The sequence below is a fragment of the Anomaloglossus baeobatrachus genome, chromosome 6 (assembly GCF_048569485.1).
Source record: "Anomaloglossus baeobatrachus isolate aAnoBae1 chromosome 6, aAnoBae1.hap1, whole genome shotgun sequence".
Classification (NCBI taxonomy): Eukaryota; Metazoa; Chordata; class Amphibia; order Anura; family Aromobatidae; genus Anomaloglossus; species Anomaloglossus baeobatrachus.
In genome coordinates, this window is record NC_134358.1 from 260291312 (window position 1) to 260314718 (window position 23407).

The following is a 23407-nucleotide window of genomic DNA, read 5'->3' on the forward strand; positions in this document are numbered from 1 at the left end:
ACGCCCTCGACTAGCCAGGTAGTCACAGGTAGGCCCTTACACAAACACCTCCCCCCTAATAAGGTGACAGCAGCCAACCTACAAAACCTTGTCACCTCTCTCAGTGTTCAATGGTTACAACAGGGGAACGGAGCCAAGTGGTTGGCCACGCCCACCCAGGTCCAGAGGACCTGAGACAGGAAACAAACAGAGTTGTCAGTTTTAGTTGTGGAGTGGAGTCAAGTTCAAGTGCCGCAGGCCTGAGGTGTCAGGACTGCAGCGACAACACTGACCGGTGCCGGGGTCGTAGCCCTTGTACCGTGGCAAGGAGGCAGACGGTGGTGGCCGCCTGCAGGAGCTGGGATTACAGCCGGTGGAACCGTAAGGGACCGGGACCAGGTAGTGGCCCGCCGGTACCGAACCGAGGTACCGATTGGAAACCGGAGCACCAGGAGGGGTACTCAGACCCAGTACAAGGCCCAGAAACCACTGGACCGAGTCAAATGTACTTATTGAAGACTGGACTTTAGGCCCTTTCCCACCTAAGACCCGACTGAAGACAACAGCCCAACGATAGGGATAGAAAGCCACCGCCCAGGCATCGAGATTCCACGGGTCAGCGTCTGCGGGCAAACGGACTCTACCGGCACACACAAGGCTGGGGAGCGGACTACCGTTGCTCAGGCATAGGCGTCATCATTTCTACCAAAAGTGAGGTGCAGGAGAAAGGCGGAAACCACCAACCTGAAAAGGGGGAAAAGCGCAGCCGGCTGAGGGCACCGTCCACCATCTTGTTTGGTTTACTAGAGACTCCAGTGTGTCTGTAATAGTGAGTACAACAGTGCCCTCGGGCCGCGCACCACACAGTTACACCAGCACGCATCCCCCCGCCTCAGCACCTCCCTCGGGCCCCTGGGACCATCATCATCCTACCCACGGAGGGGTCAACACCAAGCTGCGCAACACCATCCCCGGGAGCCTAGTCAACGGCAGTGGAGGTGTCCATCCATTCACCATAACCCTTGGGTGGCATCACGAACTTAATCCCCAAACAACTGCGGCCCCGGCCGTGGACCTCCCCACCGAACACCACCCCTCACATAGCACCAGCATCCCTTCAGAGTGACGTGACCCCCTGGGTCCGGGAGGAGCTCGAGCCACCCACCAGAAACGAGCCCGGATCCGAGCGGCTCGGCAGCTGGCTGAGCCCAGGGGCGGTACACATCTCTTGGCAGAAAAAATGCTGAGTAAAATTGGAGCGTTTCTGATGCATTTTTACATGCGTTTTTGTTGCAGAATTTTGCCCACTCATTAGTATGGCTGAAATCTGCCATAAAAAAAAACACTTAGGCTATGTGCGCACGTTGACTTTTTTTTTGTGACCACAAAGATGCAGCGTTTGTGAGTTTTTGCAAAAAAAGCAAAAAAACCCGCACCCGCAGCAAAAACGCAGCGTTAAAAATGCATGCGTTTTGCGCATTTTGGTGCGTTTTGCTGCGTTTTTTCCAATGCATTACATGGGTGAAAAACGCAGAGAAAAACGCAGAAATTATGGACATGTTGCATCTTTGTAGTCAGAACAAAAACGCACCCAAAACAAAACTGCACTGTACGGACAGCAAAAATGAAATCTCATAGACTTTGCTGGGGAAGCAAAGTCATACAGTTTTTAGACTAAAAACGCACCCGAAAAATGCGCAAAAAACGCTGCGAAAATCGCAACGTGCGCACATAGCCTTAAAGGATTGACATATTGCAGATTTAAATCTATAAGGAAAATAACCCACGTCTGAATGAGACTTCAGGATTCTCATTTACTTCACTGGTATCAGGAAACACTTCTGGTTAGTGACAAATCTGCACAAAAAACAGGAACAAATCTGCAATGTGTGTACAGGTCCATAAAGTGTAAACCTAGGAAGGATTACAAGACCAGTAGTGTATGTCTGGATGGATCAGATATACACATGCATGCAGTTTATTTGTGTGTTAGCTTATGAAAGAAAAATCTACCATACATCTCTCTTGTGTGATTGGTATTGGTATATCTGATTTCATATACTCAGATGTAACTAATATTATCACACACGAGCCCCTTTGCCAGAAACTAGGTGTGTTGAAGGTGGTGCTTGTGTCACCTGTAATGGTAACCTATCCAGTTCCAGCCTCCTGAGCTGTAGTTGCCAGACCTGTCTCACCTGTTCTCCTGAAACTCCTCTCTGCTCTCAGAGATCTCAAGGTGATAACAACAACCTGCTCACATTTACTCACTGACTTACACAAGATACTGTATTGAGTAAGGTAAGTTATTAGATGGAAGTATTTTAGATATAAATTTGCAAGCCGTCTCTGGGATCTAGTTGCTGGGTAAGACGGAGAATGAAGGTAATGATGTGGTCAAAGGTGCCTCAATTAGTAAGAACTTGTGAACAGGTCGTCTTGTGATTGTTTCGTCTTGTGATTTTATTGCTAAACGACATAGTATTAACACTAGAACTACTGGACTCGTGACACCTATATAGAAATACATAGTGCAAAGTAGTCAAAATGACTACCTCAGTAGTTCTAGTGTTAAAGTGAACAACTCCCAAGACAGAGACATATACAGCAACTTTTGTATGATCTGGAAATTAAAAATACATATTATCGCATTACAGTTCTCTCATTTAAAGAGATGGCAATTTCATTTTTTTTTTTTTTAATAAGTTATAATATTGTTCATCTCTGATATTTCAAATGTCATTATTACTGCTGTCACATCTTACACTTTATAGAGCAATTCATACTTATTTACCTGTTTTATTCCTTTCTGCTTTGCAAAGATTTTCCTTATTTCTTCCGCTGCAGAAGAATTCAAGAATGAAAGTAGCGAATGTAAATTATATACATTTTGTGAATACAATACTTTTAGCTTTTCTCTAGCATTAGTTTTACTAAATATTTAATCTACCATTTGTCATCTCTAGCGGTCCCCATTTGTCAAGAACTGGGGGATATGATGGTCCTATTTCCATTATGTTTTTGTGCCAATTTAATTGGTTGCAAAAACAAAATAAACCACATGTAATAAAATGGTAATTGTAGTTTGTTGTAGCTGTTGCACCTCTCTCTCATTTTTATGTATATGCAATTATAAATCCATTACATCTTTCATAGAAATATAAAGTAAAATACAGCTTTTGACAAAAGCCAGGTTGTGGTGTATCATTGGGGAGTACTACAAAAAAAAAAAAATCAACTTTTCACAGCAGAGGTTTTAAACCTTTTAAATAGATGTTTCTGAAATCCCATTCTCACTGTGCGGTTTATATGCAAGTTTTATCAATTGTGGTTTTGGCGAGGTTTTACTCATTTACTTCTATAAAAAAAGGAATAATTTTTTTTTTTTTCTTGCTTTACTAAACACAGTTTTCCAAAGGGATAGTTGTAGGAACTTTGTGCAGTATTGTATCACTTTCTGCTACATCTCTAACCTTACATATAATTAAGCCTGAAGAAGGACCTATCGCCACAAACTTCCCCTGTTTTTAGTTGACAAATCAATAGCAACCAAAAAAATAAATATTTCTCTTATGCCCATGATAGCGCTAGTGAGCGAATCATTCTTACTGGGATTGTAAACAGGAACTGACTTCCTCCAGCATCTCTTTAAAGGGGTAATACCCCTTAGCGTCTCAGTTAGGGTTTCATGTCCAAGGACAGAGTAGAGAGACTTTGTTGTTCCTCTTGAGCTCTCTCGAAGCTGCAGAGCCTCTATCCCGCCAGCGCTAAGAGATACCTGGACAAGCATGTCTCCTCTATGAGCCGCTGTTAATCTGGTCCCTTGTTCTATTTTTTTTTTCACTTTTGTTCAAATCAATTGCTGGGTCCCTTTTTTCTCCTGATGGACTCCTGTCTGAATCCAGTGGACGCCTCCTTCCATGCTGGTGACATACAGGCTGCAATGGATGGTTTTCCTCTTCCTCTCCTCCTCTGAAGTGGTAATCTGGCTTGGGGCTAGCTGTACCAGAAAGTGAGGGTGCTCATGGGAAGATCCTGTCCTTAAATGGACTCTGTTAGCACGGAATGACTGTTCAAACCAATAAAAGCGCTTAGTGCTCTGAAGCCAAAACTGTCAATCGAAGAAGAAGAGTGATGCAGGTGGGAAGGTGCAGTTGAATGTTAATCCCGCCATGATGCACAAGTGCCTGTTCTTGGTATGAACAGTTATTCTGTGCTGGTCGAGCTCCTTTAATACCCAGTGAGGTTTCCTATTGGACAGTGGTCTGTTCTTCCCCTTGACCATTAGCTTGCGGCAGAAATGTGGCTGAGGAAAGGAGTCAGGAAGTCCGAGCGTCTCTTTTTTAAATAGAAGCCAGCCAGCTCACATTTTGTTTTTGTCTAATAAAGTGTTCCTGCTGTCCTGTAACCATGCAGAATGATGGAGATAGTTCTTAGCACACTGAAAATACAGGCAGCTATGATTGCAGTTTGGGTCAGAAGAATACCCCTAGGAACACCACTCTTAAGGTAGGGTATGTGCAGAAGCTCCCTATCTCCTACATTAAACTTTTATGGCAGCTGTGTGTGGATAAGGTCATAAGACAAATGTCCCTCACTTCTTCAGAATATAAGGAGAATGTAAAAGCTGAATTTTGTGATACTATAAAGGAATTTTAAAGGGCTTTTCCCTGTAGTTCCTCAGAAAAGCGATTTAATACTCAGGTTTACCTGTCTGATTCATCAGAGAAGAATGTATCCTGAGATTGATAAGAATGATGAAGAATATAGGTGTTTGATGTATTCTCAGAGGAAGAAGGTTTTCGAGAGCCTGTCTTTATTCCAGGCTGAAATTATATATGCTTTACTAAAAGCTGTAAGACCCACTATGCAAGTATAAGAGAAAAAAACCAGCCAGGTCACGCCAGATGATTAAGGGCTTTCAACTTAATAAATCTAGAATCTCCCCTATAAATTAGAAAATTAAGCCTCTGATTAGGAGGGCTTGGAAGAAGCCAGATATTGAAGTTCTATATTCCTCATTCTGTTAAGCATACAGTGCTGGCCAAAAGTATTGGCACCCCTGCAATTCTGTCAGCTAATACTCAGTTTATTCTTGAAAATGATTGCAATCACAAATTCTTTGGCATTATTATCTTCATTTAATTTGTCTTCAATGAAAAAAAAATGAAAAAAAAAATGTCATAAAGCCAAATTGGATATAATTCCACACCAACATAAAAAAGGGGGTGGACAAAAGTATTGGCACTGATTGAAAAATCATGTGATGCTTCTCTAATTTGTGTAATTAACAGCACCTGTAACTTACCTGTGGCACCTAACAGGTGTTGGCAATAACTAAATCACACTTGCAGCCAGATGACATGGATTAAAGTTGACTCAACCTCTGTCCTGTGTCCTTGTGTGTACCACATTGAGCATGGAGAAAAGAAAGAAAGAATACCAAAGAACTGTCTGAGGACTTGAGAATCCAAATTGTGAGGAAGCATGAGCAATCTCAAGGCTACAAGTCCATCTCTAAAGACCTGAGAGTTCCTGTGTCTACGGTGCGCAGTGTCATCAATAAGTTTAAAGCCCATGGCACTGTGGCTAACCTCCCTAGATGTGGAAGGAAAAGAAAAATTGATGAGAGATTTCAACGCAAGATTGTGCGGATGGTGGATAAAGAACCTTGACTAAAGGGGGCTTTACACGCTACGACATCGCTAATGCGAAGTCATTGGGGTCACGGAATTGGTGACGCACTTCCGGCCGCATTAACGATGCCATTGCGTGTGACACCTATGAGCAATTTTGCATCGTCGCAAAAACGTGCAAAATCGCTCATCGTTGACATGGGGGTCCATTCTCAAATATAGTTACTGCAGCAGTAACGATGTTGTTCCTTGTTCCTGCAGCAGCACACATCGCTCCGTGTGACACCGCAGGAACGAGGAAGCTCTCCTTACCTGCATCCCGGCCGCTATGCGGAAGGAAGGAGGTGGGCGGGATGTTACATGCTCATCTCCGCCCCTCCACTTGTATTGGGCGGCGGTTCAGTGACGCAGCTGTGTCGTCGCTGTGACGCTGAACGAACCGCCCCCTTAGAAAGGAGGTGGTTCGCCGGTCACAGCGACGTCGCCGGGCAGGTAAGTACGTGTGACAGGTCTGGGCGATGTTGTGTGGCATGGGCAGCGATTTGCCCGTGTCACACAACAGATGGGGGCGGGTACCCACGCTAGCGATATCGGGACCGATATCGCAGCGTGTAAAGCGGCCTTAACATCCAAACAAGTTCAAGCTGCCCTGCAGTCCGAGGGTACAACAGTGTCAACCCATACTATCCGTCGGCATCTGAATGAAAAGGGACTGTATCGTAGGATACCCAGGAAGACCCCACTTCTTACCCCGAGACATAAAAAAGCCAGGCTGAAGTTTGCCAAAACTTACCTGAGAAAGCCTAAAACGTTTTGGAAGAATGTTCTCTGATCAGATGAGACAACAGTAGAGCTTTTTGGGAAAAGCCATCAACATAGAGTTTACAGGGAAAAAAAGAGGCATTCAAAGAAAAGAACACGGTCCCTACAGTCAAACATTGCGGAGGTTCCCTGATGTTTTGGGGTTTCTTTGCTGCCTCCGGCACTGGACTGCTTGACCGTGTGCATGGCATTATGAAGTCTGAAGACTACCAACAAATTTTGCAGCATAATGTAGGGCCCAGTGTGAGAAAGCTAGTTCTCCCTCAGAGGTCATGGGTCTTCCAGCAGGACAATGACCCAAAACACACTTCAAAAAGCACTAGAAAATGGTTTGAGAGAAAGCACTGGAGACTACTAAAGTGGCCATCAATGAGTCCAGAACTGAATCCCATAGAACACCTGTGGAGAGATCTCAAAATAGCAGTTTGGAGAAGGCACCCTTCAAATCTCAGGACCCTGTAGCAGTTTGCCAAAGAAGAATGGTCTAAAATTCCAGGAGAGCATTGTAAGAAACTCATTGATGGTTACCGGAAGCGGTTGTTCTCAGTTATTTTGGCTAAAGGTTTTGCAACCAAGTATTAGGCTAAGGGTGCCAATACGTTTGTGTGGCCCATTTTTGGAGTTTTGTGTGAAATGATCAATGATTTCATTTTTGTTTCATTCTCTTTTGTGTTTTTTCATTGCAACCAAAATAAATGAAGTTAATAATACCAAAGAATTTGTGATTGCAATCATTTTCAAGAAGAAACTGAGTATTATCTGACAGAATTGCAGGGGTGCCAATACTTTTGGCCAGCACTGTAAATATCTATTTGATGAATTGCAGGTTGCAAGTTGGGAAATTGTTTCTAAATTTAATGCTGCTATGGCTAAAATTTCAAGATATCAGCTCTTTCCTTGGAGGATATGGGTTTGTTAAATGATGTTATGAACAAGAGACCAGATATCTCCCAATTTTTCCTCAGGCATACGTCTTCTTTAAACCCTTTACGACTGCTAATTTTGAAGTTAGATTTTTGAAGGTTTGGATTAATCCTATTCATTCATCTTTAAAGCACCAATCCAGCATTCTTTTGAGCTCTGGAGTGCTTGCTTTAAATGCAAGTCTCCTGCCCCCAGTCTTATACTTGCCTACCAGCAGCTTCATTCTTTTTCAGCTTAGCTCCGGTCACACAGTGCCATGTTGTGTCCGGAACATATGACTGTCCGGAAGTCAGAAGTTACATCCCGAGCACACAATTCAGCTCTATCAGAGCGAGAATGAAGCTCCCATAGAGTTGTATTGATTTGTGACCTCCGGCACGCTTCATGAAACACTGGAGATGTGTGACGGCAGGTTACAAATTGCCAAAGACTGACTGGAAAACTGTGAATACAGAGGAAGACAATGGTATGTGAGTATAAGACCGTGATCAGGAGACTAAAATGGGCTTTACACACTGCGATATCGCTAACGATTTATCGTCGGGGTCATGGTGTTTGTGACACACATCCGGCGTCGTTAGAGACATCGCAGCGTGTAACACGTACGAGCGACCTTAAACGATTGCAAAAGAGACAAAAATCGTTGGTTTTGGAGAGGTTGTCCAAACACCAAAAATTGTCTCGTACGTACCGATGTTGTTTGTCGTTCCGGCGGCAGCACACATCGCTATGTGTGACACCGCAGGCGCGACGAACATCTCCTTACCTGCCTCCACCGGCAATGTGGAAGGAAATAGGTGGGCGGGATGTTACGTTCCGCTCATCTCAGACCCTCCGCTTCTATTGGCCGGCCGCTTAGTGATGTCGCTGTGACGCTGAACGCACCTCCCCCTTGAAGGAGGGATTGTTCGGCGGTCACAGCGACGTCGCTGACAAGGTATGTGCGTGTGACGCTGCCGTAGCGATAATGTTCGCTACGACAGCGATCACCAAATGTCACACGTACGACGGGGGCGGGTGCTATCGCGCTCGACATCGCTAGCAATCGCTAGAAATAAAGCACCACTTTTAAAAAAACAAAAAAAAACAAAGCCAGTGTTATTTCAGTCTAGGAATAAGATAGATGCTTGGTGTTGACTCCCGCTGTCTCTTACTGGCCGAACTAGTTTATAAAAAATAATGCTGATGTCCAAACTTCTGTATCTCCTCCACAACGCCCCAGTATAGATCCACTGGAATTTTTTTCTAAAAATCAATACTCTGTGCCGGGAACTCTTGTGGAAAACGCAACAGGCCAGAATGCGTCTTGAGACCCTGCAGAGAGGGAAGGAGGACAGGGGTCTGGCAGTTCCCAACCCGTGGGTTTATTATGTTGCAGCTGAGATGCAGCATTTTAGGGGATCGGGAAAGGATGAGGCATATAACGTTGGGGGTAAACTGGTTAAGGGCTTTGCAAAGTGGGGACACCTGGAGGCTTTTTTTGGATGCAGGATACTCTCCCAGAGAAAGACCACCACAGCCAACATTGGCATTGCTATACAAGGTGTGGGATAGAGGGAAGGAGTTGCTGGGAATATCAGGAGTGACAGAGTACTGGCCCTTATAGCATAACCACGGACTGGCCGAGCTGCAGAAACTTCCGGGTTGGAGAATGTGGGTGAGCAGGTGTGTGCTTTTGGTGTTTCAGATCCTTCAAAATAACACACTTAAAAGTTTTGACCAGCTCCAAACTGAGTTTAGGATACCGCACCATTCCTTTTACCAATATTTGCAACTCCGGCATGCCTACGAGACACAGACACGTTATACGGGCATTAGTATAGAGCAGAATCACACTCTTACTGACTTGCTGATATCTGACCACTCCTATGGTATTATCTCTAGGTTATATACAGTGATGCTATCCAGGTACCTCGACAAATTCCCTTTGCAAGCAAGACATAAGTGGGAGAGGGACTTAGGCCCCATGACGGATGAACAATGGGATGAGGTCCTGTCTCAGACTCCAAGCCTTGCTGTATCTGAAGGCCAATGACTGTCGCAGCTATTCTTTTTGCATATAGTGTACAGGACACCTAGTCTATTACATAAGATGGGGATCCGGACGGATGATCTTTGTCCTAGGTGTGGGTGGGAGAATTCTAATCTGATACATATGATGTTGTCTTGTGGGAATATTGCAGACTACTGGAGGTCAGTATTAGAACTGATCGGGCAAGTTTTTAATATACGTCTACAGCAAAGACCTGTTACTTGTATTCTGGATCTCCTGGAGGGGGGGTGGATTTGAGTACGCTGGTGATGGTCGGTATTACACATCTCTTATATCAGGCCAGAAAACTGTTGGTCTACCACTGGTTGGATCCGGCTCCTCCAGCCATCGGGGATTTTAGGGAGAGAGTTAACGCTATACTTCGGCTGGAGAGGGGAGTATATCTTAAAAGAAATGCACTGAATAAGTTCTATAAGATCTGGGTGGCGTGGTTGGATACTCTGAGCCTTCCCTCCTCGGTACTGCTGCAAGACAGTGTGGGAGACCAGGTCCTCCTTCTGGTAACCAGTTGATAATTTACTGGAATGGGGTGAATTGCGTGTTGGTGGGATACATATGGTAACTGAAGATGTTGGGTAATTTATATTATGGGTAGAAAATATGTACTTTGTGACCCATACTGATGTGGGGCATGGACTGTTGGTGCACTGTTTATTCCCTTTCTCTGATTGATTGATTGATTGATTGCTCCTAGTGAGAGAAACAAAATTATAATTTTGTAGTTGTGATACCTTTTAATGGCTACCTAAAATAAAATAAAGTGATGTTACAAAGCAAGCTTTCGAGACTTCTCAGGTCTCCATCTGGCATGGAATAATAAAATATCTGAAGAAACACAAATATATACCGTATTTTTCGGACTATAAGACGCACCCTGGTTTTAGAGAAGGAAAATAGGAAAATAAAATTTTAAGCAAAAAATGTGGTCATGACACACTGTTATGGGGCGAGGATCTGCTGCTGACACTGTTATGGGCGTAATGTCCACAAATTCTCTACTAAGGTACCCCATCCTGGCAATGATCCTCCTGCCTTGTATAAATGTGGCGCCCCTGACCTGGTCAGGCACCACTGAGTACTGCACTCATGCTGGGTGAGTGCAAACAGGTAATCCAAAAGGCTGAGTAGGGTGTGTACGCACAGACACCTAATAACCAGGTCTCACACACACCTTAGAGGGGACCCCAGGTCAGACCCAGAAGGGGGCGGGGCCTCCATATCTCAGCTAGTGGTGCAGTAGGGAGGCTGGAAGCTAGAAGTTGTGCAGTGGCAGTCAAGGGAACAGGAGCTGGAGGTAGCTGAGTCTGAAGTGGGAACGCAGGAGAGCGAACACACTAGTCAGACCCTGCACGTGTAGTGGCCGCTGGCGGGGGAGTACATTGCCACACAGTCAGCCTGAAAGACTCCTGCAGAAGAGAAAGAACAGGCAGTTGAGTACGGGACTACTGGTAATGAAGCACGCACGGGGAACAGGTCCCTAAAGCCAGACATCCATTTAGTGGTCTGCTAAATCCTGCAGGTGGAGGGACTAGAGGTTCCTCATCAACCATTACAGAGCCCGAGCATCAGCAGCAATGAGGGGGCCCATAATGAGGATCGAGCCTAGAGCCATCTTTTCCTTGGTCCACGCTGCCAGCAAACTGGCCAGAAAGGGGAGCAAAGGCAGTTGCAACTTCCCTGGATGAATCCCACGGTACTTTAAGTCTGGGGTTGTCCGAAACAAGAAGTGCTAGGAAGGTGAGCCAACGGTCACCCCTATTACCAGCCTGAAGGATACCTGGTTCTCCCTGGTCTATCTCAGTATTGCCCGGGTTACCTCACAAAACCAGCTGAACATGAGTAAACAGGTTGAAAGACTTTCTGGACTGCGACTGAGTTATTCTGCGACCTTTTGTTCCACACACATACACCCGAGTCCCTAGGGCCAGCCTCACTCTCGAGAGGCCACACCATCCAACTGCAAATCCCATCAGCTCCAGATGCTCGTTAAACTGCAGTGGCGGTCATTCCTCACCCTGACCGCAAACCGAGAGTGGCGTCACGATTCAGAAGTAAACGACCTGACATACCTGTGACCAGAGTACGTCCCCAAAGAGAAATCCCCGTGGCGTCCCTAGAAGCGGAGAATAGTCCTGGAGGCAACCGCCGTGGCCCGGGGGCGACTCATATACAGTATATGTCCCTTATCTTGGAATAGCCCCCATCCTTCTATATACCCCATCCTGGCAAATGGCCACATTCTGCTATATACCCCCATCCTGGTATGTGCTCCCATCCTGCTATATACTCCCATCCTGCTATATACCCCCCATCCTGCTATATACCCCCCATCCTGGTATATACCCCTATCCTGCTAGATGCCATCATCCTGCTATATACCCCTATCCTGCTATATACCCCCATCCTGGTATATGCCATCATCCTGCTATATACCCTTATCCTGCTATATGCCATCATCCTGCTATATACCCCCATCCTGGTATATGCCATCATCCTGCTATATACCCTTATCCTGCTATATGCCATCATCCTGCTATATACCCCCATCCTGGTATATGCCATCATCCTGCTATATACCCTTATCCTGCTATATGTGCTGCATCCTGAGGCACACAAAAAAAAATATAAACGTTCATACTCACCTTTCCTCGCTCCACACAGAATCTCTCCTCCTCCCATCTGTGTCAGCAGCAGCGCCGCTGACCTGTGTGGAGCCAGCCACGATCCCTGCAGCACAGCGATGTCCTCCTGTCTGTGCGGGCCACGGCTGTGGGTGGACACGTTCGCACAGCGATGATGTTATCATGAGCACCGCTAGTCTCCACACAGCTGCGGCCGGCAGACAGGAGGACATCGCGGTGCTGCAGGGATCGTTATCGGTGAGTGTACTGATTCGCTGCACCCCGCGCTGATGATGATGTGCGGGGGGCAGTGAATACAGCCGCACATGATCACTCCAGGCTGTACTTGCCAGGGGTGATCACGGGCCGGCTGTTAATTATGCACGCATCCCCCACTCATCATCCCGCCAACCTGTCAGCGCCGGCTTGAGCGCTGAGAGATGGGCGGGAGGATGGGCGTGCATATGTAATGAGCAGGTCCACGTGGTCATGGCAGGCGCTGCTGCAGCCTGCTCATGCCACCGATGACCCGCTCCACTGCAGCACCCTCATTCCCCGCAGCCACATTCAGACTATATGACGCACCCCCCACTTCCCCCAATACTTGGGAGAAAAAAAGTGCTTCTTATAGAAGAGGGATGGCATAATAAAAGGACATTTAAATAAACAAACACTTAGCTTAGAGAGTGAATCCTAAAAGGATTCCAAACATTTTTTCCCTTTCTCTGTCATGTTTTTGAGGAGAAACAAACTGTTATTTGTACTATGTAATTTTATTGATAAATAAAAAAGAACCTGTTTATAAAAAAAAAAACAATCCAAAACTCTGGAGTGGCGCTTTAACGTAAAACTTCTAAGGCTACTTTCACACTTGCGTTGAACGGTATCCGTTGCATTGCGTTGTGTGACGGATGCAACGGATGTGTTGCATATAGTGACACAACGGATGCAACGGATGCTGCAAAACAACGCAATTCGTTTTGATTTTTTTTTTTTTTTTTTCCCGGTTTTACCAGCGGCAGACTATAGTGAACGATCAGCTGATCGTTCCCTGCAGCCGGCCGCTGGGTGATCAGCTGATTGCTCCCAGTAGCCGGCCGCCGGGTGATCAGCTGATCGCTCCCGGCCGCCGGGTGATCAGCTGATCGCTCCCGGCTGCCGGGTGATCAGCTGATCGCTCCCTGCAGCCGGCTGCCGGGTGATCAGCTGATCGCTCCCGGCCGCCGGGTGATCAGCTGATCGCTCCCGGCCGCCGGGTGATCAGCTGATCGCTCCCTGCAGCCGGCCGCCGGGTGATCAGCTGATCGCTCCCTGCAGCCGGCCGCCGGGTGATCAGCTGATCGCTCCCTGCAGCCGGCCGCCGGGTGATCAGCTGATCGCTCCCTGCAGCCGGCTGCCGGGTGATCAGCTGATCGCTCCCGGCCGCCGGGTGATCAGCTGATCGCTCCCTGCAGCCGGCCGCCGGGTGATCAGCTGATCGCTGTCACTTGCCGGCGCCCGGGCATGCCGGCGGGCGGGCGCTCAGCTGAGCGCTGTGACTTGCCGGCGGCCGGGCATGCTGGTGGCCGGTCATTCAGCTGAGCGCTGTCGCTTGCCGACGGCCGGGCGCTCAGCTGAACGTTCGGCCACCGCGAGCCAAAATAAAGTTTGATTTAAAAAAAAAAAAAAAAAAAAAGAGCATGCGCAGTGAAATCCAGAGGATTCCGCTGCTCAAAATAACGTTACATGCTGCGTTCCTCCCGCTGGGCGGAAGCAACGGAGCGTCGCCCAGCGGAAGCAACGCAGCTCCTTTTGGTACAATCCGTCACCCATACAAGTCTATGGGAAACAGCGGAATCCGTTAACGGATTCCGCTGTTTCCCAAAAGGGCGGATTGTAACGGAAGGAAAATAACGCAAGTGTGAAAGTACCCTAAGACGGAAATTTTGGGTCCATTGTAAAGTTAACTTATGCCTCAGTCCTTTCTAACTCTGTAGATCTCTTTGGTTTAAGTGATAGCCTCAGACCTTACATCTTCCTTCTAAGTTATGTATTATATCTTATCAAGACGAGTTTTTGTTAGTCAGTATGTAGTCCTTGAGAAGGCCTCAGACAAAAACAAGGGGTTCCCTGTGACCTCTTTCCCAATATATAAAATATTTCTCAAAGCAAAAATAACAATGATGCCAGAGCTCGGAGGGGGAATGGGATCGATTATACCAAGAAAATTAGTAGTAACAAACTTAGGCTTGGATACCATAAAATCTTGCTTTCAAAGGTTTCTAGCCTAAGGCCTTGTGCGCACTAGAAAATGGAATTTTCTTAATAAAATTCTGCAGGCTCTGAAAGATTTCCGCACCGGCAGAAAAAAAAAACGCAAAAAAAACGCACCGAAATCTGCATGCGTTTTGGTGCGGTTTTTCTGCAGGTTGGTACATGTGTTTTAATGCATTCAATGCAATAAAGCACATTAAAGAAAAGAGAGAAAAAAAAAAAGGTAATTTCCTTCTGATATAGATAGATAGAAGGATAGATAGAGGGATAGATATATAGATAATGGATATATATAGATAGATAGAGGGATAGATGGATAGATAGATAATGGATAGATAGATATATAGATAGATGGATAGCTAGAGGGATAAATAGATGGATAGAAGGATAGATAATCAATAGATAGAGGACAGATCAATCAATAGATAGAGTCCCTGTGAGGACACACTGCAGTTCTCACGAGCGGTAATGTGTTCACATTACCGACCGTGAGACATGACCTGTGGTTACCTCTGCAGTCTCGTTACGAGGCTGCATTCAGTACAGTGTGTCAGACACGGCTGCAGCAGTCTGCAAGTGTCGTGGGACCTGTGTGGATTACGCCGGAGCTGTATGTTTGGGAGGGGTTAATAAAGGGGTGAAAGAGGTGGCTTTTTTTGCTATTTCATTTAAAATAAAGGATTTTTCGATGTGTGTGTTTATTCACTTTACTTACGGGTTAATCATGTAACCTGTCTCATAAACGCTACCATGATTAAGCCTGGGACTTGGTAGCAGCGATCCGCTACCATTAACTCATTATTACCTTGATTGCCACCGCATCACGGCAATCTGGAAGAGTCGGGGACACTCCGGGACTGTCGCATAATAGATGCGAGAGTCCCGGGGCAGCGGCGGGCTGATATTCTCAGCTGCAGGGGGGGGCATTAACCCTGGCCCTCACCCTCCCCAGCCTGAGAATACCGGGTTGCCGCTGTGTGTTTACCTCGGCTGGACGGTAAAAATACAGTGGAGCTCATGTTTTTTTTTTTTTGTTTTTTTTCTATTTGTAATATGTACGTTTGATTTCTATGTGTATTCTATATGTCTGTGTCTGTGTGTGAGTGTGATGTGTGTGTTTACTCTGCTCCGCTTCCTCTTCCTGTCATAATGACATCACTTCCCTGCAAAACGCAGGACAGTGATGAACATTATGTCCCGAAAAACGTGAAATACTGCAGGGAATAACGCAGAAAAACGCAGTGAAACGCACAGAATTTGCTACCTGCGTTATTCCCTGCGGGATTTCACGATTACATTACTGCCAATGGAGTGAAATCCTGCAGCTACCTGCGGAAAGAAGTGACATGCAATTGTTTTTTCTGCGGGAATCCCGCAGCAAAACATGCAGCTGTCAAAATCCACCTAGTGCGCACAGCATTTTTTTTTTCCCATAGGATTTGTTGGTGAATCACTGCAAAGATGTTATGAACATTTTCTGCAGCGAAACATGCAGGTAATCCACGGGAAATTCCGTCTAGCGCGCACAAGGCCTTAAAGAAAAAAGGGGTGTTGGTTTTGATCCCCTACACAAAAAGTGGAAATGTCATACTCAACTCTATTACTAGTCAAAAAGCTTAATTCCTCATTTTGTTGAATTATAAATCTAAAGGGTTTGTTTCATCCAACACCAGTCTTACCGAATATTTTTGGATGGAGTCAATCTGTCGCGGGCGGAGGAGGGGACGCTGCGCTCTCCCTCTGCTCGGGTTCGGCTGCCGCTGCGGCCTCTGCTGCTCGGTGGCTCGAGCGATGGGCCGGATCCCGGGGACTCAAGCGGCGCTCCTCGCCCGTGAGTGAAAAGGGGGATTGGTTTTGGGGATTTTTTTGTCCGTGACGCCACCCACGGTTGTGGTGATTGTGTGGACACCACCGCTGCTCTGTATGGGGATCCCGGGAGCGGTGACAGGGAGCAGCTTTGTTGTTATTTCTCCCCTCCGTGGGTAGGGGGTTGGTTGTCCCGGTGATGGGGTAGGGGTGGATGGCAGGCCGGGTGCGGGGCCTGGTGAGGTGCAGGGTCGCGGGGGCAGCGCTGTGCCGCACGGCACGGTGGTACTCACTCAGCCTGAGACGTTGACACAGTTCTCGGTAAAACACACAGCTGGAAAGACGGTTCCCACGGACGGCTGCTGTTGCTTTTCCCCGGTAGTTGACGGTGACGGTCTCTGTCCCTGCACCTAATGTAATGTTGGTAGCGTTGGGTTCCCACCGGTAACCCGCTCCCCGGCTTGGATATGGGCCGGAGGAGCCCCTCTTTGCCCGCAGGCGCTGGCCCTGAGAAACTGGTGCCTTGGCGGTGGCGGTGTCTCTCTCCTACGGTTGGACTGTTGCCTTCAATCGGGACTTAGTTGTTGGGAGACCCGGAGGTCCCCTTCACTGACTGATTTGGCAAATTCACGGCGACTCCTAGCCTTGCCGGGATCCGAAAGGCCCCTGCCAATGGTGCTGGCTTCTCCTTGTATACCGGTCCGGTACCGCCGGGCCACCACCCGTCAACGGTCTTTTCGGCAACCTCCGATCAGCCTCTCCTGCAGACGGTCACCGCCGTCTGCCAACCTTGTTGTCTCAGTCCAGGGCACACACCCGGACCAACTTCAGGCTTTCTCAACTGTCGCTTTCTCTTCCACTTTAACTCCTCTCACTTGCTCCTCTACCACTTCACTCTCACTTCCACTAATTTCCAAACTAGACTGCCTGTGTTTTCCCGCCTCCAGGACTGTGAACTCGTCGGTGGGTGGAGCCAACCGCCTGGCCCACCCCCTGGTTTGAACATCAGCCCCTGGAGGAAGGCAACAAGGATTTTTTGGTTTAGCTTTGGTGTACCTATCCGGGGTGTAGGGTGTGGTGATGTTATGACCTGTGACCCCTGGCTTTCCCAGGGCGTCACAAATCCATACTTCTTTTTATTATATCTCCAAAAGCTGAGTAATGGATTCTATAGATAGTAAGTATTCTTGATACCATATGCCCATACACCTATCGTCTCGTAAATTTCTGAGTGTCAATTTAAACGGTCTACATGGTTCGACTTCTTGACTATCAAGCTTTTCCATTTGGGATATCTCGAGCCCAGAGTGGGAAACTCCGTGAAGAGACTAATTCTTCAGATTTCTATTATGATAGAAATTCTGGAACAGCTGGGTAGATAATAATAAACTGGGAGAAATCCTGTCTCTCCCCAACTTCACAGTACTTTTATTGGTGTCCTTCTGGACTCAGTAATTCAGACATATTTCCTTCCAATTCTCACACAGTAAGGTTTGAGTCAGAAAATTATATGCTTTCTCAGATCAGTGTGTCTCTAATCATATCAATGTCAGTTTAGGTCTAACGACATCTTACATTCGTGCAGTAAAATGGGCCCAATTCAGCAGGTGGACCCTTCAATCCTATATCATCTTTGTCTGAGAATGGTTAATTTCATCTTTAGAAGCCTCTCTCTGTTTCTCTTCCTTCCTGTCATGGATTCCCTAAAATGGTGGGTCAATCCCAGTAATCTGTAATGGGGTGTACCATTGAGGAGGAAAAACTGTATTCTTACATAAATAGGATAGGAGTGACAAAATCCTCTCCCCTGATGTTGTTTCAGATTTTCTCCCTCACAGAGGCCAATTTTCTTTCTCTCTCCGCAATTAACTTGAATGGATAGACAACTCGATAGGTCTTCATACAGGGATACAGGTTTTAGAGAAGACCAGAGATATGCATTAATTATGAGCGAACACTAAAATAGAAGAAAGAAGGAACATCCAGCATGATTAAGGGTGATTGTTTCACCTGAAACGCATAGTGCTGTGCTGGTCATGTCATCCGTTGTCTGCATGCTAAAATAAAGACCATGGCTTTCCTCGCCTGAAGAGCTGGATGTTCCTTCTTTCTTCTATTTACAATATCGGGCTGTGGCAGTGCCTGTCCGTGCTCCAGGGAGAGGCCAGGAGTGATCTTGTACACGGTGAGCTGATATACATAAATTGAACACTAAAATGCTCAAGTTCTTGGTACTTGAATTGATCAGGTTGGATGCTTGGAAGGGGTTCGATTCGAGTAACGAGTATAATGGAAGTCAATGGGAAAATCCAGCATTTTTCCTGCAGACCCTCCAGGAGCTCTGGGGAGGGCAGTAAAATCTTTGAAATGGATGAAACAGCCCTGAAATGGAATGGAAACAGCATGGGGAAGAAGCCTGTGCACATCTGAATCCCAGGCCGCTGCTGGGAACAATGTTGGCAGAGTATTACACCACTTTTACGGAGTGACTATAAAACATACCAAAGCAAGCTAAAATGGAGTTTACGGTACAGAAGACATAGGAAACATTCTTTCATGTATATGTGACGCCCTGGCAAAACCAGGTAGTCACACATTAGGCCCCCGCATTACACCATCCCTCACCTAGGTTACATACAGCTGACCTGAAACCCTAGTCACCCCCCCTCAGGGCAAGACAGGCACACCAGTGGGCGGGACTAGGTCGTTAGGGAACGCCCACCTAGAGGTCTAGACAGCCCGGGGCGGAAAAACAAGTAGTTCAAGTAGTTTGAGTTGAGGTGGTAGTTGCAGCTGGAGTGAGAGCTCTGCTCGAGCTCAAGTTGAACGGTGCCAGGGTTGGAGCCCTGGTACCTTGGCTAGGTGGCAGACGGTGGTCTCCGTCGGCAGGTGACGGGAAGACGGCAGCCGGAGATCCGAGGTGGACCGGGAGAGGGTTGGAGCCCACCGGTACTGACACCAGAGACCCGACCCGGAAACCGTGCCCAGAGGGGGTACTCGGACACTGAAGCCAGGACCAGAACCAACGGCCTAGCTAATCAACCGATTGAGGGCAGGATTTTAGGTCCTGTCCCAACCAAAGTCACGAAAAGTAGACAACTACCCACAGAGAGGGATAGGGCCACCGCCAGGGCCTGTAGATCCCACGGGTTTGCGTCAGACGGGCACGGCTCCTCAGGTACACAAGAAGCTGGGAGCGGACTCCCGTGTTCCAGACCGGGAGGTCCAAACAAACAACAAAAACTAGTGCAGAGGAAAAGACGGCGACCACCAGCCCAGGTGGGGGACCAGAATACAACCGGCCGCGGCGGCTGGCCACCAGCACCTTGGTTTACGAAAAGACTCGTGTGATTCCTTCAATTGTGAGTAACCAAACACCCCCTGGTACGTCTGGGCGTGCAGGCCCCTGCCATCGCCATACCCTGCACAGAGACACTGGGTCCCAGGGCAACCAACCCACGGAGGGGTTAACATCCAGCTGCCACTACATCTCCCCCGGGTGTCCCACAGCAGCAGCGGTGGTGTCCCACTTCACCACACACCGTGGGTGGTGTCACGAACTGAATACGGCCAAGCCCGTACAACTACGTCCCCCCTTTTTATTTGGCGTGCCCGCATGACCCCCGGGTCCGGAGGATCCCTCGAGCCACACAGCGGGTCCGGATCCAAGCAGCCCGGCTGCTACAGGCTTGGGGGCGGTACATATATAGCAAATTAAAAAAGTGAAGAAAAACCCCGTCTCCTCCAGCTATTAGGCTATGTTTACACATAGCGTTTTTGTACTTTCTCATTGCTTTGAATTTTGAAAAAAAGCTTCAAAAACGCCAAAAGACTTGACCTGCTGTTTCTTTAAAAGTAAAGCAGTTTTCCATTTCAGATAGTTGTGTTTTTTTTCCTATCATGTGCATTAGATTTGAGATCTCCTAGCTTTTGCTGCTACTGTAAAAATCAGCTTTTAATTTGCATAAAACTCATGAAAAAAAATGCAGAAAGCACAGCAAAAATGCAACGTATGAACATTAGCGTTAACAGCTGGACCATCTCTCACCGCATTTCACCATATTTATTTAAATGGTGGGGGAAACCCTGGTGGAATTAGGGCCCGCAATTCTAAGCATCAGTAGAAACGTGTGCTGTCCCAGCTTCCGCCAGGTTCATCTAGTGTGCTGTCAGGGAATTGTTGTCTCCCTGGTCACAAGCACTTGTTCATGTGTCGGCGGTAAGTAGACCTTCCCAGTAACTGAGTTGGTCAAGGAATGGGTGATGTTTTGGGACACATGCTTGTGTAAAACGGGGACAGCACACTGGGAGAACAAGGGACGGCTGCCGCCATGAGATTGTGGAAAGACTCAGTATCTACAAGTCAAAACGGTAACATTTCCAGGGAAAGCAGTCTGGATATGTGGCCGTTTAGTGTCTGGGCAAGTTGGTGGGTGGCTGCATATTTCTGCTTGTGTTCCAAAGCCTGGTGTAGGGACAACTGAACGCTGCATTGGGACAAGAAAGTAGACGTGGTTGCTGATGGTGTTTGCGAATAGGCAACGACAGGTGCAGGGCGGGATGCATCAGTGCATCTGTCCTGGACAGCAGGTTGGAAAGCACGTAGCACATGGGATGAGGCAGTGGTGTCACCCACAGACACCAACTGTTGACCAAGGCGTTAAATCCACCTAGTCAGGTCGTTTGATGGCATGTGCCTGAGCATTCTAGTGTTGGTCAGGCTGTTAGTAGTCAGGCCCCTGCTGATCTTGGTTTAGTATAGGTTGCAAATCACATTTTCTTGTAGTCTGCACTTTCTGTAAGAAAAGTGTCGCGGGCGGGGAGGAGGGTGTCAGCACACCGCGCTCACCCCTTCTGCTCGGGTCCGGCAGCTGCTCCTGGTGGCTCGAGCTGTGGGCCGGATCCCGGGGTTTCTCGAGCGACACTCCTCGCCCGTGAGTGAAAGGGGGTGTTTGTTGGGTGTGGGGATTGTTATAGTTCGTGACGCCACCCACGGTTGTGGTGATTGCACCACCGCTGCTCAGTGTGGGGGTCCCGGGGATGGTGATGCGGAGCAGCCAGGTGTTGTATTGCCCCTCCGTGGGTAGGGGCTGGTGATCCCGGGGCCCGGTGATGAGATGTGAAGTGTAGGGCCTGGAGGGCGCAGGGACGCGGGGGCAGCGCTGTGCCTTGCGGCACTATGGTACTCACTCAGCCTGACACACGGACACAGTTTGTACGGTAAACCAACGGCTGGTAGGACGGTCCCACAGACGGCTGCACCTGCACTCCCGGTAGGTGACGGTGATGTCCCTCTTCCTTGCACCTGTGTTGACTGATGGTAGCGGTGGATTCCCTCCGGTTACCCGCTCCCCGACTGCAATCTGGGCCGGAGGAGCTCTACACTTTGCCCGCAGGCACTGGCCCTGAGAAACTGGTGCCGTGGCGGTGGCGGTGTCTCTCCAATACGGGTTGGGCTGTTGCCTTCAATCGGGACTTGGTTGTTGGGGGATCTGCGTCCCCGTCACTGACGGATTTGGCAAATCTGGCGACTCCTAGCCTTGCCGGGGTCCGAGAGGCCCCTGCCCTGGTGCTGACTGTCCTTCGGAACACTGCTCCACCACCGGGCACACAGCCAACGGGGTCCTTCCAGGAACTTCCAAACGGTCCCCCTCCAGACAGTCACCGCCGTTGCTGACCTTGCTGTTCTGGCCCTCACCAAGCTGGACCCTTCAGGCTGTCTTTCTCTTCTGTCACTTTACTTGCTTTTCCTCCTTTTCTACTTCTCTACTTTCACTTTCTTAACTCCTCCACTTTAGCTCCTCACACTTGCCCTGCCTGGGCTATCTGCCTGGTTACTTCCTGCCTCCAGAGCTGTGAGCTCCTTGGTGGGCGGAGCCCACTGCCTGGCCCACCCCCTGGTGTGCATCATCAGCCTCCTGGAGGAAGGCAACAAGGATTTCTGGTTAGCTGTGATGTGCCTACCTGGAGTGTGGGGTGCGGTGGTGTTGTGACCTGTGTCCCCTGGCTTGCCCAGGGCGACACAAAAGCACCAGACTGGGGAACACCTAACCCTTGACATAGGATCTTGCTGCATGTGGATGCTCTGGGGATTAGTTGCCCGCCTTCTCCCTCTGGCCACCCCATTGCCTCTTCATGCCTGTTGCTGTGGATCCCTCCCCCTCTTCGCCGCTGCTGTCCTCTCTCTGCATGATACCTTCCCATGTCAGGGAATTGTCCACCTATCGAGTATAAAGAAGTGCCAAGCACACTCTGTCATCAGTAATAGACATGTTAGCCATAAGATAGCACAACGAGTGCCTGAGATTCTTCTCCCTTTTTAACAAATATCAACCCAGGGTTGTGGATGCCTTTTCTCACTCTTGAAAGGGGCTGAAGGTTTACACTTTTACTTTCTGTGTCCAAAGGTTAATTAAAAGATAGGACAGGATTAGGCCAGAGTAATCATAAAAGCTCTTTTTGGACAAGGTGAATTTGGATCAGAAAACTCAAGAAACTCGGTAATACAGATCTATGGGTTCTCAACACTCAGGAAAGACATTCTGTCGCAGGGCCATCTTTCATTAAGATATGGAAATTCTCTACCTAGCAGCATGGAACATGAAGACAGTAGGGGTTGATCTGACTAGTTTACTTCTACCGTCCTAGCAAGCAGGAAGGTTAGCTCAAGGATTTATATCAACCAAAATATCCCAATAAACCACAACTATACAATCAATTAAAACAAGTTTTTTATTGATTTATTATCTAGATTATTTATTGCTGTTAAAGCATTAAAAAATGCAGGGACTAACCTGCAAAAAAACGCACCAAAAACACAATAAAAACGCATGCATTTTTCCGTGCGTCATCGGTGCGTTTTTTTTTAACGCAGGTGCGCTAATCCTTCACTCAAGAAATTTCTTAAGAAAAATCATTTTTCTAGTGTGAACATAGCCTAAGCGCACCTGCGTTAAAAAAATGCACCGATAACGCACGGAAAAACGCATGCATTTTTAACGCATTTTTGGTGCGTTTTTGGTGCGTTTTTTTGCAGGTTGGTCCCTGCGTTTTTTAATGCTTTAACAGCAATAAATAATCTAGATAATAGATAATCGATAGATAATGGATAGATAGAAAGATAGATAATAGATGAGAAAGACCTACAGTATATAATGTCCCACCTCCCTGCATATTCTAAACTAGCACTCTTTAGTGACTTTCATGTGGCACTAAAGGGTACTTAGCCTTATATTTAGCCAAAAAATAAATAATTAAAAAAAACACGACGTGGGGTCCCCCCTATCTTTTGTAGCCAGCTAGGGTAAAGCAGA

General features: G+C 47.5%; 1 protein-coding gene across 3 annotated transcripts in view; it reads left to right on the forward strand.

Annotated features, from left to right (window-relative positions):
* Window positions 1-2171: 2171 nt before the first annotated feature.
* Window positions 2172-23407, forward strand: part of LOC142243191 (MARVEL domain-containing protein 3-like) — a 91486-nt gene continuing 70250 nt past the window's right edge. For all 3 annotated transcript variants that reach the window (XM_075314833.1, XM_075314831.1, XM_075314832.1), the window contains exon 1: window positions 2172-2280. The gene's annotated coding sequence lies outside the window, so the exon portion shown is untranslated. The remainder of the gene's footprint in view (window positions 2281-23407) is intronic.